The 18,027-nt window shown below is 65.7% G+C and overlaps 14 pseudogenes; all 14 read right to left on the reverse strand.

Moving 5' to 3' along the window:
• Positions 1 to 329: 329 nt before the first annotated feature.
• Positions 330 to 448, reverse strand: LOC130706781 (5S ribosomal RNA; annotated as a pseudogene).
• A 908-nt stretch (positions 449 to 1,356) lies between these two features.
• On the reverse strand, positions 1,357 to 1,475 carry LOC130706730 (5S ribosomal RNA; annotated as a pseudogene).
• A 1,939-nt stretch (positions 1,476 to 3,414) lies between these two features.
• LOC130706762 (5S ribosomal RNA) lies at positions 3,415 to 3,533 on the reverse strand (annotated as a pseudogene).
• A 909-nt stretch (positions 3,534 to 4,442) lies between these two features.
• On the reverse strand, positions 4,443 to 4,561 carry LOC130706734 (5S ribosomal RNA; annotated as a pseudogene).
• A 910-nt stretch (positions 4,562 to 5,471) lies between these two features.
• Positions 5,472 to 5,590, reverse strand: LOC130706741 (5S ribosomal RNA; annotated as a pseudogene).
• A 908-nt stretch (positions 5,591 to 6,498) lies between these two features.
• Positions 6,499 to 6,617, reverse strand: LOC130706793 (5S ribosomal RNA; annotated as a pseudogene).
• Positions 6,618 to 8,556: 1,939 nt separating this feature from the next.
• LOC130706773 (5S ribosomal RNA) lies at positions 8,557 to 8,675 on the reverse strand (annotated as a pseudogene).
• A 908-nt stretch (positions 8,676 to 9,583) lies between these two features.
• LOC130706797 (5S ribosomal RNA) lies at positions 9,584 to 9,702 on the reverse strand (annotated as a pseudogene).
• A 1,939-nt stretch (positions 9,703 to 11,641) lies between these two features.
• On the reverse strand, positions 11,642 to 11,760 carry LOC114237984 (5S ribosomal RNA; annotated as a pseudogene).
• A 908-nt stretch (positions 11,761 to 12,668) lies between these two features.
• LOC130706799 (5S ribosomal RNA) lies at positions 12,669 to 12,787 on the reverse strand (annotated as a pseudogene).
• A 1,938-nt stretch (positions 12,788 to 14,725) lies between these two features.
• On the reverse strand, positions 14,726 to 14,844 carry LOC130706747 (5S ribosomal RNA; annotated as a pseudogene).
• Positions 14,845 to 15,754: 910 nt separating this feature from the next.
• LOC130706807 (5S ribosomal RNA) lies at positions 15,755 to 15,873 on the reverse strand (annotated as a pseudogene).
• Positions 15,874 to 16,781: 908 nt separating this feature from the next.
• LOC130706736 (5S ribosomal RNA) lies at positions 16,782 to 16,900 on the reverse strand (annotated as a pseudogene).
• Positions 16,901 to 17,808: 908 nt separating this feature from the next.
• Positions 17,809 to 17,927, reverse strand: LOC130706800 (5S ribosomal RNA; annotated as a pseudogene).
• Between the last annotated feature and the right edge of the window lie 100 nt (positions 17,928 to 18,027).

The raw sequence follows: 18,027 nt of genomic DNA on the forward strand, positions 1-18,027 counted from the left end.
ACACGGGCAGATAGGTGGCTCTGGCATGGATGGTCGCTGGTGGGGGTGGCCAGGTGTAGGTCGACGGCCTCATGGGCCTTACGGCCTTCACCCGGGCCTGCGGCGCAGTCTGGGTGAGGGCCAGCCACCCCGGGAGCAGCTGGTTTATGGCTATCTTCCAGGGCCGCCTTCTGGCCGCATGTCAAGCCAGACCGGCGGAGAGCGCACCCTCCAGAGCACACTGTGTTGGGAGGGGCCTGAGGAGGTGAGGCCTGCAGCGGTGTCCGGCGGAGGCGGAGGCGACCTCAGCCGTGGGCGACTAAAGGAGAATTTATAGTGGGAGGCAAAAAAGCCTCTAGCACCCGGTATTCCCATGTGGTCTCCCATCCAAGTACTAACCAGGCCCGACCCTGCTTAGCTTCCAGGATCAGACGAGATGGGGCGCGTTCAGGGTGGTATGGCCGTAGAAGGCAGTGGGGGCTACGGGGTGACTCTTGAGGCTCAGCTTAGCTGGTGCTGGGGCTTGCCGACAGCCCGGTAGCCAACCCTCTCCAACACGGCACAGCCGCCGCCAAGGCAGGTGACAGGAGTCCTCGGGGACCCGGGGTTGGCAGACTCGTGGGTGACCTCGCAGCTCAGGTCAGGCGGGACCCTCCAGGCCCATAGGCGCTTGGGCCTCCGCCCCAGATCCCTCTTGACGCTCACAACGAAGTGGCCCCGGGGGCTTAAGGGCCCGTGGCCCGCGGTCCTTTGGGCATTGGCCACCCTGTCTGCCCACACAGTTCTAGGCGAAGCCCGGCCGTGGCCGGCCCGGCCCTCCTGCCCGACGGCAGTTGGTCTGAAGCCACTGGGAGCCACCCTTGAGTCGGCACGACCCCTTAGACCCAACAAGGCCACCCTTTCCCCCACGACAACTGCCAAGCAAAGTTCCCTGCGCCTGGTGACCGGCCGGCCAGGAGAACCGGTCCGGCCCACGACCCCACTCCCGCCCCCTGCCATGGTGAAACGGTGGAGGCTGGGCTTTTTCTGGAGGGAGCTGTGGAGAGACACACGGGCAGACAGGTGGCTGCGGCGCGGATGGGCGCTGGTGGGGTCGGCCAGGGGCAGGTCGAGGGGCTCACGGGCCTCACAATCTTCACCCGGGCCTGCGGCGGACTCTGGGTGCGGGCCGGCCACCCCGGGAGAGGGTGGGGTGTGGCTGCCTTCCAGCGCCTCCTTCTGGCGGCATATCCAGCCAGACGGGCGGGCTGGGCCCCCTCCAGCGCACGCTGTGTTGGGATAGGCTTGAGTAGATGAGGCCTGCAGGCATGCCCGGCGGGAGCAGAGGAAGCCTCGAGCACCGGCGACTACAAGAAAAGGCAGATTGGGAGGCAAAAAATACTACAGCCTCTAGTATTCCCTGGTGGTCTCCCATCCAGGTAGTAAACGGAGCCGACCCTGCTTAGCTTCCGAGATCAGACGAGATGAGGTGCGTTTAGGGTTGTATGGCCGTAGAAGGCAGCAGGGGCCACGGGGTGCCTCTTGAGGCTCAGCTTAGCTGGTGCTGGCGAATTACCGCCAGTCCGGCTACCAGCCCTCTGCAGCACGGCCCTGCGGTCCACCCAGGCAGGCGACAGCAGGCCTCGGGGACCGGGGTTGGTGGAGTCTTGGACGACCTCGCAGCTCAGTTCTGGCGGGAACATCCAGGCACATAGGCGCTTGGCGAACCACCCCAGATCCCGCTCGACGCTCACAAAGACGTGGCTCCGAAGGCTTAAGGGCCCATGGTCCACGATCCCTTGGGCATTCCCAACCCTGTCCACCCACGCAGTAGTAGGTGCAGTCCAGCCGAGGCTGGGCCGGCCCTCCTGCCTGACGACAGGTAGCCCAAAGCCACTGGGAGCCACCATTGATGCGGCAAGGCCCATTGGAACCAGCAAGACCACCCTTGCCCCCACGCCACCCACTGAGCACTGTTCTCAGCGTATGGTGGCCGGCCGGCCCGGAGAATTGGACCCGGCCGACGACCACGCTCTCGCACCCGACCATGGCGAAACAGCGGAGGGTGGGCTTTTTCCGGAGAGAGCTGTGGAGAGACACACAGGCAGACAGGTGGCTGCGGCATGGATGAGCGCTGGCGGAGGTGGCCAGGTGCAGGACGAGGGCTTCGCGTTCCTCATGGCTGTCACCCGGGCCTGCGGTGGAGTATGGGTCCAGGCCAGCCACCCCGGGATCGGCTGGGGTGCGGCTGCCTAACAGGGCCTCCTTCTGGCCGCATGTCCAGCCAGTGCGGCTGGGGGCGCCCCTTCCGGCGCACACTGTGTCGGGAGGGGCCTGAGGAGGTGAGGCCTGCGGCGGTGCCCGGCAGGGGAGGAGCCGGCCTCGGCCAAGGGCGACTAAAGGAGAAGGTGGTGCGGGAGGGAAAAAAGCCTACAGCACCCGGTATTCCCATGTAGTCTCCCATCCAAGTACTAACCAGGCCCGATCCTGCTTACCTTGTGAGATCAGATGAGGTGGGATGCACTCAGGGTTGTATGGCCATAGAAGGCAGCGGGGGCCACGGGGTGCCTCTTCAGGCTCAGATTCGCTGGTGCTGCTGACTTATCGCCAGGCCGGTGGCCAGCCTTCTCCTGCACGGGCCTGCGGCCTGCCCAGGCAGGCGACAGGAGGCCTCGGGGACCTGGAGGTGGGAGAGTCTTGGGCGACCTTGCAGCCCAGTTCTTGCGGGAACCTCCAGACCCGTAGTCGCTTGAGGCTCCGCCCCAGATCCCACTCGATGCTCACAAGGACATAGCCTCTGAGGCAGGAGGGCCAGTGGCCTGCTGTCCTTTTGGCATTCCCCGCTGTGTCCACCCACGCAGTGCTAGGCGCAGCCCGGCTAAGTCCGGGCCGGCCCTCCTGCCCGACGGCAGTTGGCCCAAAGCCAGTGGGAGCCACCATTGGGCCGCCACGGCCCCTTAGCCCCAGCAAAGCCACCCTTGCACCCACGCCAAAAGCCACGCACCGTTCCGGGTACTGGAGGTCAGCTGACCTGGAGAACTGGTCACAGCCCACGACCCCGTTCCCGCCTCCAGGCGTGGCGAAATGGCAGAGGGTTGGCTTTTTCTGGAGGGAGCTGTATAGAGACACACGGGCCGATAGGTGGCTGCGGCGTGGATGGGCGCTGGTGGGGGCGGCCAGGTGTAGGTCGACGGCCTCTTGGGCCTTACGGCTTTCACCCAGTCCTACGGCACAGTCGGGGTGAGGGCCAGCCACCACGTGAGCGTCTGGTTTTTGGCTATCTTCCAGGGCCGCCTTCTGGCCGCATGTCCACCCAGACCGGCGGGGAGCGCACCCTCCAGACCACACTGTGTTGGGAGGGGCCTGAGGAGGTGAGGCCTGCAGCGGTGTCCGGCGGAGGCGGAGGCGACCTCAGCCGTGGGCGACTAAAGGAGAATTTATAGTGGGAGGCAAAAAAGCCTATAGCACCCAGTATTCCCATGTGGTCTCCCATCCAAGTACTAACCAGGCCCGACCCTGCTTAGCTTCCAGGATCAGACGAGATGGGGCGCGTTCAGGGTGGTATGGCCGTAGAAGGCAGCGGGGGCCACAGGGTGACTCTTGAGGCTCAGCTTCGCTGGTGCTGGGGCTTGCCGACAGCCCGGCAGCCAACCCTCTCCAGCACGGCACAGCCGCCGCCAAGGCAGGTGACAGGAGTCCTCGGGGACCCGGGGTTGGCAGACTCGTGGGTGACCTCGCAGCTCAGGTCAGGCGGGACCCTCCAGGCCCATAGGCGCTTGGCCCTCCGCCCCAGATCCCGCTTGACGCTCACAGCGACGTGGCTCCGAAGGCTTAAGGGCCCGTGGTCCACGGTCCCTTGGGCATTCCCAACCCTGTCCACCCACGCAGTAGTAGGTGCAGTCCAGCCGCGGCTGGGCCGGCCCTCCTGCCTGAGGGTAGGTAGCCCAAAGCCACTGGGAGCCACCATTGATGCGGCACGGCCCATTGGACCCAGCAAGGCCACCCTTGCCCCCACGCCAACCATTGAGCACTGTTCCCAGCGCATGGTGGCCGGCCGGCTCGGAAAACCGGACCCGGCCCACGACCTCGCTCCCGCACCCAGCCATGGCGAAACAGCGTAGGGTGGGCTTTTTCCGGAGGGAGCTGTGGAGAGACACACAGGCAGACAGGTGGCGGCGGCGCGGATGGGCACTGGCGGTGGTGGTCAGGTGCAGGACGAGGGCTTCGCGTGCCTCACGGCTCTCACCCGGGCCTGCGGTGGAGTCTGGGTCTGGGCCAGCCACCCCGAGAGCGGCTGGCGTGTGGCTGCCTAACAGGGCCGACTTCTGGCCGCATGTCCAGCCAGTGCGGCTGGGGGCGCCCATTCCGGCGCACACTGTGTCGGGAGGGGCCTGAGGAGGTGAGGCCTGCGGCGGTTCCCGGCAGGGGAGGAGCCGGCCTCGGATACGGGCGACTAAAGGAGAAGGTACTGCGGGAGGGAAAAAAGCCTACAGCACCCGGTATTCCCATGTAGTCTCCCATCCAAGTACTAACCAGGCCCGATCCTGCTTAGCTTGTGAGATCAGATGAGATGGGATGTGCTCAGGATTGTATGGCCATAGAAGGCAGTGGGGGCCACGGGGTGCCTCTTCTGGCTAGGATTCGCTGGTGCTGGTGACTTACCGCCAGGCCGGTGGCCAGCCCTCTCCTGCAAGGCCCTGCTGCCTGCCCAGGCAGGCGACAGGAGGCCTCGGGGACACAGAGGTGGCAGATTCTTGGGCGACCTTGCAGCCCAGTTCTTGCGGGAACCTCCAGACCCGTAGGCGCTTGAGGCTCCGCTCCAGATCCCGCTCAATGCTCACAAGGACGTGACCTCTGAGGCTGGAGGGCCAGTGGCCTGCTGTCCTTTTGGCATTCCCCACTGTGTCCACCCACGCAGTGCTAGGCGCAGCCCGGCTAAGGCCGGGCCGGACCTCCTGCCCGACGGCAGTTGGCCCAAAGCCAGTGGGAGCCACCATTGGGCCGCCACGGCCCCTTAGCCCCAGCAAAGCCACCCTTGCACCCACGCCAAAAGCCACGCACCGTTCCGGGTACTGGAGGTCAGCTGACCTGGAGACCTGGACACGGCCCACGACCACACTCCCGCCTCCAGGCGTGGTGAAATGGCAGAGGGTGGGCTTTTTCTGGAGGGAGCTGTATAGAGACACACGGGCAGATAGGTGGCTGTGGCGTGGATGGGCGCAGGTGGGGATGGCCAGGTGTAGGTCGACGGCCTCATGGGCCTTACGGCCTTCACCCGGGCCTGCAGCGCAGTCTGGGTGAGGGCCAGCCACCACGTGAGCGTCTGGTTTTTGGCTATCTTCCAGGGCCGCCTTCTGGCCGCATGTCCAGCCAGAACGGCGGGGAGCGCACCCTCCAGAGCACACTGTTTTGGGAAGGGCCGGAGGAGGTGAGGCCTGCAGCGGTGTCCGGCGGATGCGGAGGCGACCTCAGCCGTGGGCGACTAAAGGAGAATTTATAGTGGGCGGCAAAAAAGCCTATAGCACACGGTATTCCCATGTGGTCTCCCATCCAAGTACTAACCAGGCCCGACCCTGCTTAGCTTCCAGGATCAGACGAGATGGGGCGCGTTCAGGGTGGTATGGCCATAGAAGGCAGCAGGGGCCACGGCGTGACTCTTGAGGCTCAGCTTCGCTGGTGCTGGGGCTTGCCGACAGCCCGGCAGCCAACCCTCTCCAGCACGGCACAGCCGCCGCCAAGGCAGGTGACAGGAGTCCTCGGGGACCCGGGGTTGGCAGACTCGTGGGTGACCTCGCAGCTCAGGTCAGGCGGGACCCTCCAGGCCCATAGGCGCTTGGCCCTCCGCCCCAGATCCCGCTTGACGCTCACAACGACGTGGCCCCGGGGTCTTAAGGGCCCGTGGCCCGCGGTCCCTTGGGCATTGGCCACCCTGTCTGCCCACACAGTTCTAGGCGAAGCACGGCCGTGGCCGGGCCGGCCCTCCTGCCCGACGGCAGTTGGTCTGAAGCCACTGGGAGCCACCCTTGAGTCGGCACGACCCCTTAGACCCAACAAGGCCACCCTTTAACCCACGCCAACTGCCAAGCAAAGTTCCCTGGGCCTGGTGACCGGCCGGCCCGGAGAACCGGTCCGGCCCACGACCCCACTCCCGCCCCCTGCCATGGTGAAACGGTGTAGGGTGGGCTTTTTCTGCAGAGAGCTTTGGAGAGACACACGGGCAGACAGGTGGCTGCGGCGCGGGTTGGCGCTGGTAGGGTCGGCCAGGGGCAGGTCGAGGGGCTCGCGGGCCTCACAATTTTCACCCGGGCCTGCGGCGGAGTCTGGGTCCAAGCCGGCCACCCCGGGAGAGGGTGGGGTGTGGCTGCCTTCCAGGGCCTCCTTCTGGCGGCATGTCTAGCCAGACGGGCGGGCTGGGCCCCTTCCAGCGCACGCTGTGTTGGGAGAGGCTTGAGTAGATGAGGCCTGCAGCCGTGCCCGGCGGGAGCAGAGGAAGCCTCGAGCACCGGCGACTACAAGAAAAGGCAGATCGGGAGGCAAAAAATACTACAGCCTCTAGTATTCCCTGGTGGTCTCCCATCCAGGTAGTAAACAGAGCCGACCCTGCTTAGCTTCCGAGATCAGACGAGATGAGGTGCGTTTAGGGTGGTATGGCCGTAGAAGGCAGCAGGGGCCACGGGGTGCCTCTTGAGGCTCAGCTTAGCTGGTGCTGGCGAATTACCGCCAGTCCGGCGACCAGCCCTCTGCAGCACGGCCCTGCGGCCCACCCAGGCAGGCGACAGCAGGCCTCGGGGCCCGGGGTTGGTGGAGGCTTGGACGACCTCGCAGCTCAGTTCTGGCGGGAACATCCAGGCACATAGGCGCTTGGCGAACCGCCCCAGATCCCGCTCGACGCTCACAAAGACATGGCTCCGAAGGCTTAAGGGCCCGTGGTCCACGGTCCCTTGGGCATTCCCAACCCTGTCCACCCACGCAGTAGTAGGTGCAGTCCAGCCGCGGCTGGGCCGGCCCTCCTGCCTGAGGGCAGGTAGCCCAAAGCCACTGGGAGCCACCATTGATGCGGCACGGCCCATTGGACCCAGCAAGGCCATCCTTGCCCCCACGCCACCCACTGAGCACTGTTCCCAGCGCATGGTGGCCGGCCGGCCCGGAAAAACGGACCCGGCCCACGACCTCGCTCCCGCACCCAGCCATGGCGAAACAGCAGAGGGTGCGCTTTTTCCGGAGGGAGCTGTGGAGAGACACACAGGCAGACAGGTGGTTGCGGCGCGGATGGGCGCTGGCGGAGGTGGTCAGGTGCAGGACGAGGGATTCGCGTGCCTCACGGCTGTCACCCGGGCCTGCAGTGGAGTCTGGGTCTGGGCCAGCCACCACGAGAGCGGCTGGGGTGTGGCTGCCTGACAGGGCCTCCTTCTGGCCGCATGTCCAGCCAGTGCGGCTGGGGGCGCCCATTCCGGCGCATGCTGTGTTGGGAGGGGCCTGAGGAGGTGAGGCCTGCGGCGGTGCCCGGCAGGGGAGGAGCCGGCCTCGGCCACGGGCGACTAAAGGAGAAGGTGGTGCGGGAGGGAAAAAAGCCTACAGCACCCGGTATTCCCAGGTAGTCTCCCATCCAAGTACTAACCAGGCCCGATCCTGCTTACCTTGTGAGATCAGATGAGGTGGGATGCACTCAGGGTTGTATGGCCATAGAAGGCAGCGGGGGCCACGGGGTGCCTCTTCAGGCTCAGATTCGCTGGTGCTGCTGACTTATCGCCAGGCCGGTGGCCAGCCCTCTCCTGCACGGCCCTGCGGCCTGCCCAGGCAGGCGACAGGAGGCCTCGGGGACCTGGAGGTGGGAGAGTCTTGGGCGACCTTGCAGCCCAGTTCTTGCGGGAACCTCCAGACCCGTAGGCGCTTGAGGCTCCGCCCCAGATCCCACTCGATGCTCACAAGGACATACCCTATGAGGCAGGAGGGCCAGTGGCCTGCTGTCCTTTTGGCATTCCCCGCTGTGTCCACCCACGCAGTGCTAGGCGCAGCCCGGCTAAGGCCGGGCCGGCCCTCCTGCCCGACGGCAGTTGGCCCAAAGCCAGTGGGAGCCACCATTGGGCCGCCACGGCCCCTTAGCCCCAGCAAAGCCACCCTTGCACCCACGCCAAAATCCACGCACCGTTCCGGGTACTGGAGGTCAGCTGACCTGGAGAACTGGACACGGCCCACGACCCCACTCCCTCCTCCAGGCGTGGTGAAATGGCAGAGGGTGGGCTTTTTCTGGAGGGAGCTGTATAGAGACACACGGGCAGATAGGTGGCTGTGGCGTGGATGGGCGCAGGTGGGGATGTCCAGGTGTAGGTCGACAGCCTCATGGGCCTTACGGCCTTCACCCGGGCCTGCAGCGCAGTCTGGGTGAGGGCCAGCCACCACGTGAGCATCTGGTTTTTGGCTATCTTCCAGGGCCGCCTTCTGGCCGCATGTCCAGCCAGACCGGCGGGGAGCGCACCCTCCAGAGCACACTGTTTTGGGAAGGGCCGGAGGAGGTGAGGCCTGCAGCGGTGTCCGGCGGAGGCGGAGGCGACCTCAGCCGTGGGCGACTAAAGGAGAATTTATAGTGGGAGGCAAAAAAGCCTCTAGCACCCGGTATTCCCATGTGGTCTCCCATCCAAGTACTAACCAGGCCCGACCCTGCTTAGCTTCCAGGATCAGACGAGATGGGGCGCATTCAGGGTGGTATGGCCGTAGAAGGCAGCGGGGGCCACGGGGTGACTCTTGAGGCTCAGCTTCGCTGGTGCTGGGGTTGCCGACAGCCCGGCAGCCAACCCTCTTCAGCACTGCCCAGCCGCCCGCCAAGGCAGGCGACAGGAGTCCTCGGGGTCCCGGGGTTGGCAGACTCGTGGGTGTCCTCGCAGCTCAGGTCAGGCGGGACCCTCCAGGCCCATAGGCGCTTGGCCCTCTGCCCCAGATCCCGCTTGACGCTCACAACGACGTGGCCCCAGGGGCTTAAGGGCCCGTGGCCCGCGGTCCCTTGGGCATTGGCCACCCTGTCTGCCCACACAGTTCTAGGCGAAGGCCGGCCGTGGCCGGGCCGGCCCTCCTGCCCGACGGCAGTTGGTCTGAAGCCACTAGGAGCCACCATTGAGTCGGCACGACCCCTTAGACCCAACAAGGCCACCCTTTCCCCCACGCCAACTGCCGAGCAAATTTCCCTGCGCCTGGTGACCGGCCGGCCTGGAGAACCGGTCCGTCCCACGACCCCACTCCCGCCCCCTGCCATGATGAAACGGTGGAGGGTGGGCTTTTTCTGGAGGGAGCTGTGGAGAGACACACGGGCAGACAGGTGGCTGCGGCGCGGTTGGGCCCTGGTGGTGTCGGCCAGGGGCAGGTCGAGGGGCTCGCGGGCCTCACAATTTTCACCTGGGCCTGCGGCGGAGTCTGGGTCCAGTCCGGCCACCCCGGGAGAGGGTGGGGTGTGGCTGCCTTCCAGGGCCTCCTTCTGGCGGCATGTCTAGCCAGACGGGCGTGCTGGGCCCCCTCCAGCGCACGCTGTGTTGGGAGAGGCTTGAGTAGATGAGGCCTGCAGCCGTGCCCGGCGGGAGCAGAAGAAGCCTCGAGCACCGGCGACTACAAGAAAAGGCAGATCAGGAGGCAAAAAATACTACAGCCTCTAGTATTCCCTGGTGGTCTCCCATCCAGGTAGTAAACAGAGCCGACCATGCTTAGCTTCCGAGATCAGACGAGATGAGGTGCGTTTAGGGTGGTATGGCCGTAGAAGGCAGCAGGGGCCACGGGGTGCCTCTTGAGGCTCAGCTTAGCTGGTGCTGGCGAATTACCGCCAGTCCGGCGACCAGCCCTCTGCAGCACGGCCCTGCGGCCCACCCAGGCAGGCGACAGCAGGCCTCGGGGACCGGGGTTGGTGGAGTCTTGGACGACCTCGCAGCTCAGTTCTGGCGGGAACATCCAGGCACATAGGCGCTTGGCGAACCACCCCAGATCCCGCTCGACGCTCACAAAGACGTGGCTCCGAAGGCTTAAGGGCCCATGGTCCACGATCCCTTGGGCATTCCCAACCCTGTCCACCCACGCAGTAGTAGGTGCAGTCCAGCCGCGGCTGGGCCGGCCCTCCTGCCTGACGACAGGTAGCCCAAAGCCACTGGGAGCCACCATTGATGCGGCACGGCCCATTGGAACCAGCAAGACCACCCTTGCCCCCACGCCACCCACTGAGCACTGTTCTCAGCGTATGGTGGTCGGCCGGCCCGGAGAATTGGACCCGGCCGACGACCACGCTCTCGCACCCGACCATGGCGAAACAGCGGAGGGTGGGCTTTTTCCGGAGAGAGCTGTGGAGAGACACACAGGCAGACAGGTGGCTGCGGCATGGAAGTGCGCTGGCGGAGGTGGCCAGGTGCAGGACGAGGGCTTCGCGTTCCTCATGGCTGTCACCCGGGCCTGCGGTGGAGTATGGGTCCAGGCCAGCCACCCCGGGATCGGCTGGGGTGCGGCTGCCTAACAGGGCCTCCTTCTGGCCGCATGTCCAGCCAGTGCGGCTGGGGGAGCCCCTTCCGGCGCACACTGTGTCGGGAGGGGCCTGAGGAGGTGAGGCCTGCGGCGGTGCCCGGCAGGGGAGGAGCCGGCCTCGGCCACGGGCGACTAAAGGAGAAGGTGGTGCGGGAGGGAAAAAAGCCTACAGCACCCGGTATTCCCATGTAGTCTCCCATCCAAGTACTAAAGAGGCCCTATCCTGCTTACCTTGTGAGATCAGATGAGGTGGGATGCACTCAGGGTTGTATGGCCATAGAAGGCAGCGGGGGCCACGGGGTGCCTCTTCAGGCTCAGATTCGCTGGTGCTGCTGACTTATCGCCAGGCCGGTGTCCAGCCCTCTCCTGCACGGGCCTGCGGCCTGCCCAGGCAGGCGACAGGAGGCCTCGGGGACCTGGAGGTGGGAGAGTCTTGGGCGACCTTGCAGCCCAGTTCTTGCGGGAACCTCCAGACCCGTAGTCGCTTGAGGCTCCGCCCCAGATCCCACTCGATGCTCACAAGGACATAGCCTCTGAGGCAGGAGGGCCAGTGGCCTGCTGTCCTTTTGGCATTCCCCGCTGTGTCCACCCACGCAGTGCTAGGCGCAGCCCGGCTAAGTCCGGGCCGGCCCTCCTGCCCGACGGCAGTTGGCCCAAAGCCAGTGGGAGCCACCAATGGGCCGCCACGGCCCCTTAGCCCCAGCAAAGCCACCCTTGCACCCACGCCAAAAGCCACGCACCGTTCCGGGTACTGGAGGTCAGCTGACCTGGAGAACTGGTCACAGCCCACGACCCCGTTCCCGCCTCCAGGCGTGGCGAAATGGCAGAGGGTGGGCTTTTTCTGGAGGGAGCTGTATAGAGACACACGGGCCGATAGGTGGCTGCAGCGTGGATGGGCGCTGGTGGGGGCGGCCAGGTGTAGGTCGACGGCCTCGTGGGCCTTACGGCTTTCACCCGGTCCTACGGCGCAGTCTGGGTGAGGGCCAGCCACCACGTGAGCGTCTGGTTTTTGGCTATCTTCCAGGGCCGCCTTCTGGCCGCATGTCCACCCAGACCGGCGGGGAGCGCACCCTCCAGAGCACACTGTGTTGGGAGGGGCCTGAGGAGGTGAGGCCTGCAGCGGTGTCCGGCGGAGGCGGAGGCGACCTCAGCCGTGGGCGACTAAAGGAGAATTTATAGTGGGAGGCAAAAAAGCCTCTAGCACCCGGTATTCCCATGTGGTCTCCCATCCAAGTACTAACCAGGCCCGACCCTGCTTAGCTTCCACGATCAGACGAGATGGGGTGCGTTCAGAGTGGTATGGCCGTAGAAGGCAGCGGGGGCTACGGGGTGACTCTTGAGGCTCAGCTTAGCTGGTGCTGGGGCTTGCCGACAGCCCGGTAGCCAACCCTCTCCAACACGGCACAGCCGCCGCCAAGGCAGGTGACTGGAGTCCTCGGGGACCCGGGGTTGGCAGACTCGTGGGTGACCTCGCAGCTCAGGTCAGGCGGGACCCTCCAGGCCCATAGGCGCTTGGGCCTCCGCCCCAGATCCCGCTTGACGCTCACAACGACGTGGCCCCGGGGTCTTAAGGGCCCGTGGCCCGCGGTCCCTTGGGCATTGGCCACCCTGTCTGCCCACACAGTTCTAGGCGAAGCCCGGCCGTGGCCGGGCCGGGCCTCCTGCCCGACGGCAGTTGGTCTGAAGCCACTGGGAGCCACCCTTGAGTCGGCACGACCCCTTAGACCCAACAAGGCCACCCATTCCCCCACGACAACTGCCGAGCAAAGTTCCCTGCGCTTGGTGACCGGCCGGCCCGGAGAAACGGTCCGGCCCACGACCCCACTCCCGCCCCCTGCCATGGTGAAACGGTGGAGGCTGGGCTTTTTCTGGAGGGAGCTGTGGAGAGACACACGGGCAGACAGGTGGCTGCGGCGCGGATGGGCGCTGTTGGGGTCGGCCAGGGGCAGGACCAGGGCCTCGCGGGCCTCACGATCTTCACCCGGGCCTACAGCGGAGTCTGGGTCTGGGCCGGCCACCCTGGGAGAGGGTGGGGTGTGGCTGCCTTCCAGGGCCTCCTTCTGGCGGCATGTCCAGCCAGACGGGCGGGCTGGGCCCCCTCCAGTGCACGATGTGTTGGGAGAGGCTTGAGTAGATGAGGCCTGCAGTTGTGCCCGGCAGGAGCAGAGGAAGCCTCGAGCACCGGCGACTACAAGAAAAGGCAGATCGGGAGGCAAAAAATACTACAGCATCTAGTATTCCCAGGTGGTCTCCCATCCAGGTAGTAAACAGAGCCAACCCTGCTTAGCTTCCAAGATCAGACGAGATGAGTTGCGTTTAGGGTGGTATGGCCGTAGAAGGCATCGGGGGCCACGGGGTGCGTCTTTAGGCTCAGCTTAGCTGGTGCTGGATAATTACCGCCAGTCCGGCGACCAGCCCTCTGCAGCATGGCCCTGCGGCCCACCCAGGCAGGCGACAGCAGGCCTCGGGGACCGGGGTTGGTGGAGCCTTGGACGACCTCGCAGCTCAGTTCTGGCAGGAACATCCAGGCACATAGGCGCTTGGCAAACCGCCCCAGATCCCGCTCGACGCTCACAAAGACGTGGCTCCGAAGGCTTAAGGGCCCGTGGTCCACGGTCCCTTGGGCATTCCCAACCCTGTCCACCCACACAGTAGTAGGTGCAGTCCAGCCGCGGCTGGGCCGGCCCTCCTGCCTGAGGGCAGGTAGCCCAAAGCCACTGGGAGCCACCATTGATGCGGCACGGCCCATTGGACCCAGCAAGGCCACCCTTGCCCCCACGCCACCGACTGAGCACTGTTCCCAGCGCATGGTGGCCGGCCGGCCCGGAAAAACGGACCCGGCCCACGACCTCGCTCCCGCACCCAGCCATGGCGAAACAGCAGAGGGTGCGCTTTTTCCGGAGGGAGCTGTGGAGAGACACACAGGCAGACAGGTCGTTGTGGCGCGGATGGGCGCTGGCGGAGGTGGTCAGGTGCAGGACGAGGGATTCGCGTGCCTCACGGCTGTCACCCGGGCCTGCAGTGGAGTCTGGGTCTGGGCCAGCCACCACGAGAGCGGCTGGGGTGTGGCTGCCTAACAGGGCCTCCTTCTGGCCGCATGTCCAGCCAGTGCGGCTGGGGGCGCCCATTCCGGCGCATGCTGTGTTGGGAGGGGCCTGAGGAGGTGAGGCCTGCGGCGGTGCCCGGCAGGGGAGGAGCCGGCCTCGGCCACGGGCGACTAAAGGAGAAGGTGGTGCGGGAGGGAAAAAAGCCTACAGCACCCGGTATTCCCAGGTAGTCTCCCATCCAAGTACTAACCAGGCCCGATCCTGCTTAGCTTGTGAGATTAGATGAGATGGGATGCGCTCAGGGTTGTATGGTCATAGAAGGCAGCGGGGGCCACGGGGTGCCTCTTGAGGCTCAGCTTCGTTGGTGCTGGTGACTTATCGCCAGGCCGGTGGCCAGCCCTCTCCTGCACGGCCCTGCTGCCTGCCCAGGCAGGCGACAGGATGCCGCGGGGACACGGAGGTGGCAGAGTCTTGGGCGACCTTGCAGTCCAGTTCTTGCGGGAACCTCCAGACCCGTAGGCGCTTGAGGCTCCGCCCCAGATCCCACTCAATGCTCACAAGGACATAGCCGCTGAGGAAGGAGGGCCAGTGGCCTGCTGTCCTTTTGGCATTCCCCGCTGTGTCCACCCACGCAGTGCTACGCGCAGCCCGGCTAAGGCCGGGCCGGGCCTCCTGCCCGACGGCAGTGGGCCCAAAGCCAGTGGGAGCCACCATTGGGCCGCCATAGCCCCTTAGCCCCAGCAAAGCCACCCTGCGCCCACGCCAAAATCCACACACCGTTCCGGGTACTGGAGGTCAGCTGACCTGGAGAACTGGTCACGGCCTACGACCCCACTCCCACATCCAGGCGTGATGAAATGGCTGAGGGTGGGCTTTTTCTGGAGGGAGCTGTAGAGAGACACACGAGCAGACAGGTGGCTGTGGCCCGGATGGGCGCTGGCGGAGGTGGCCAGGTGCAGGACGAGGGATTCGCGTGCCTCACGGCTGTCAACCGGCCCTGCGGTGGAGTATGGGTCCTGGCCAGCCACCCCAGGATCGGCTGTGGTGCGGCTGCCTAACAGGGCCTCCTTCTGGCCGCATGTCCAGCCAGTGCGGCTGGGGGCGCCCCTTCCGGCGCACACTGTGTCGGGAGGGGCCTGAGGAGGTGAGGCCTCCGGCGGTTCCCGGCAGGGGAGGAGTCGGCCTCGGATACGGGCGACTAAAGGAGAAGGTACTGCGGGAGGGAAAAAAGCCTACAGCACCCGGTATTCCCATGTAGTCTCCCATCCAAGTACTAACCAAGCCCGATCCTGCTTAGCTTGTTAGATCAGATGAGATGGGATGCGCTCAGGGTTGTATGGCCATAGAAGGCAGCGTGGGCCACGGGGTGCCCCTTGAGGCTCAGCTTCGTTGGTGCTGGTGACTTATCGCCAGGCCGGTGGCCAGCCCTCTCCTGCACGGCCCTGCAGCCTGCCCAGGCAGGCGACAGGAGGCCTCGGGGACACGGAGGTGGCAGAGTCTTGGGCGACCTTGCAGCCCAGTTCTTGCGGGAACCTCCAGACCCGTAGGCGGTTGAAGCTCCGCCCCAGATCCCGCTCGATGCTCACAAGGACGTGACCTCGGAATCTGGAGGGCCAGTGGCCTGCTGTCCTTTTGGCATTCCCCACTGTGTCCACACACGCAGTGCTAGGCGCAGCCCGGCTAAGGCCGGGCCGGCCCTCCTGCCCGACGGCAGTTGGCACAAAGCCAGTGGGAGCCACCATTGGGCCGCCACGGCCCCTTAGCCCCAGCAAAGCCACCCTTGCACCCACGCAAAAATCCACGCACAGTTCCGGGTACTGGAGGTCAGCTGACCTGGAGAACTGGTCACGGCCCTTGAACCCACTCCCGCCCCCTGCCATGGTGAAACGGTGGAGGGTGGGCTTTTTCTGGAGGGAGCTGTGGAGAGACACACGGGCAGACAGGTGGCTGCGGCGCGGATGGGCGCTGCTGGGGTCGGCCAGGGGCAGGACCAGGGCCTCGCGGGCCTCACGATCTTCACCCGGGCCTACAGCGGAGTCTGGGTCTGGGCCGGCCACCCCGGGAGAGGGTGGGGTGTGGCTGCCTTCCAGGGCCTCCTTCTGGCGGCATGTCCAGCCAGACGGGCGGGCTGGGCCCCCTCCAGCGCACGATGTGTTGGGAGAGGCTTGAGTAGATGAGGCCTGCAGTTGTGCCCGGCAGGAGCAGAGGAAGCCTCGAGCACCGGCGACTACAAGAAAAGGCAGATCGGGAGGCAAAAAATACTACAGCATCTAGTATTCCCAGGTGGTCTCCCATCTAGGTAGTAAACATACCCGCCCCTGCTTAGCTTCCAGGATCAAACGAGATGGGGCGCGTTCAGGGTGGTATGGCTGTAGAAGGCAGCGGGGGCCACGGGGTGCCTCTTGAGGCTCAGCATTACTGGTGCTGGGGCTTGCCGACAGCCCGGTAGCCAACCCTCTCCAGCACTGCCCAGCCGCCCACCAAGGCAGGCGACAGGAGGCCTCGGGGACCCGGGGTTGGCAGACTCGTGGGTGACTTCGCAACTCAGGTCAGGCGGGACCCTCCAGGACCAAAGGCGCTTAGCCCTCCGCCCCAGATCCCGCTTGACGCTCACAACGTCGTGGCCCCAGGGGCTTAAGGGCCCGTGGCCCGCGGTCCCTTGGGCATTGGCCACCCTGTCTGCCCACACAGTTCTAGGCGAAGCCCGGCCGTGGCCGGGCCGGCCCTCCTGCCCGACGGCAGTTGGTCTGAAGCCACTAGGAGCCACCATTGAGTCGGCACGACCCCTTAGACCCAACAAGACCACCCTTTCCCCCACGCCAACTGCCGAGCAAAGTTCCCTGCGCCTGGTGACCGACCCGCCCGGAGAACCGGTCCGGCCCACAACCCCACTCCCGCCCCCTGCCATGGTGAAACGGTGGAGGGTGGGCTTTTTCTGGAGGGAGCTGTGGACAGACACACGGGTAGACAGGTGGCTGCGGCGCGGTTGGGCGCTGGGGGGTCGGCCAGGGGCAGGTCCAGGGCCTCGCGGGCCTCACGATCTTCACCCGGGCCTACAGCGGACTCTGGGTCTGGGCCGGCCACCCCGGGGGAGGGTGGGGTGTGGCTGCCTTCCAGGGCCTCCTTCTGGCGGCATGTCCAGCCAGACGGGCGGGCTGGGCCCCCTCCAGCGCACGATGTGTTGGGAGAGGCTTGAGTAGATGAGGCCTGAAGTTGTGCCCGGCAGGAGCAGAGGAAGCCTCGAGCACCGGCGACTACAAGAAAAGGCAGATCGGGAGGCAAAAAATACTACAGCATCTAGTATTCCCAGGTGGTCTCCCATCCAGGTAGTAAACAGAGCCGACCCTGCTTAGCTTCCAAGACCAGACGAGATGAGTTGCGTTTAGGGTGGTAAGGCCGTAGAAGGCAGCAGGGGCCACGGGGTGCCTCTTGAGGCTCAGCTTCGCTGGTGCTGTGGCTTGCCGACAGCCCGGTAGCCAACCCTCTCCAGCACGGCACAGCCGCCGCCAAGGCAGGTGACAGGAGTCCTCGGCGACCCGGGGTTGGCAGACTCGTGGGTGACCTCGCAGCTCAGGTCAGGCGGGAACCTCCAGGCCCATAGGCGCTTGGCCCTCCGCCCCAGATCCCGCTTGACGCTCACAACGACGTGGCACCGGGGTCTTAAGGGCCCGTGGCCCGCGGTCCCTTGGGCATTGGCCACCCTGTCTGCCCACACAGTTCTAGGCGAAGCACGGCCGTGGCCGGGCCGGCCCTCCTGCCCGACGGCAGTTGGTCTGAAGCCACTGGGAGCCACCCTTGAGTCGGCACGACCCCTTAGACCCAACAAGGCCACCCTTTCCCCCACGGCAACTGCCGAGCAAAGTTCCCTGCGCCTGGCGACCGGCCGGCCCAGAGAACCAGTCTGGCCCACGACCCCACTCCCGCCCCCTGCCATGGTGAAACGGTGGAGGCTGGGCTTTTTCTGGAGGGAGCTGTGGAGAGACACACGGGCAGACAGGTGGCTGCGGCGCGCATGGGCGCTGGTCGGGTCGGCCAGGGGCAGGTCGAGGGGCTCGCGGGCCTCACAATCTACACCCGGGCCTGCGGCGGAGTCTGGGTGCGGGCCGGCCACCCCGGGAGAGGGTGGGGTGTGGCTGCCTTCCAGCGCCTCCTTCTGGCGGCATGTCCAGCCAGACGGGCGGGCTGGGCCCCCTCCAGCGCACGCTGTGTTGGGATAGGCTTGAGAAGATGAGGCCTGCAGCCATGCCCGGTGGGAGCAGAGGAAGCCTCGAGCACCGGCGACTACAAGAAAAGGCAGATCGGGAGGCAAAAAATACTCCAGCCTCTAGTATTCCCTGGTGGTCTCCCATCCAGGTAGTAAACAGAGCCGACCCTGCTTAGCTTCCGAGATCAGACGAGATGAGGTGCGTTTAGGGTGGTATGGCCGTAGAAGGCAGTGGGGGCCACGGGGTGCCTCTTGAGGCTCAGCTTAGCTGGTGCTGGCGAATTACCGCCAGTCCGGCGACCAGCCCTCTGCAGCAAGGCCCTGTGG

The sequence above is a fragment of the Balaenoptera acutorostrata genome, unplaced genomic scaffold, assembly GCF_949987535.1.
Source record: "Balaenoptera acutorostrata unplaced genomic scaffold, mBalAcu1.1 scaffold_439, whole genome shotgun sequence".
Taxonomy (NCBI): domain Eukaryota; kingdom Metazoa; phylum Chordata; class Mammalia; order Artiodactyla; family Balaenopteridae; genus Balaenoptera; species Balaenoptera acutorostrata.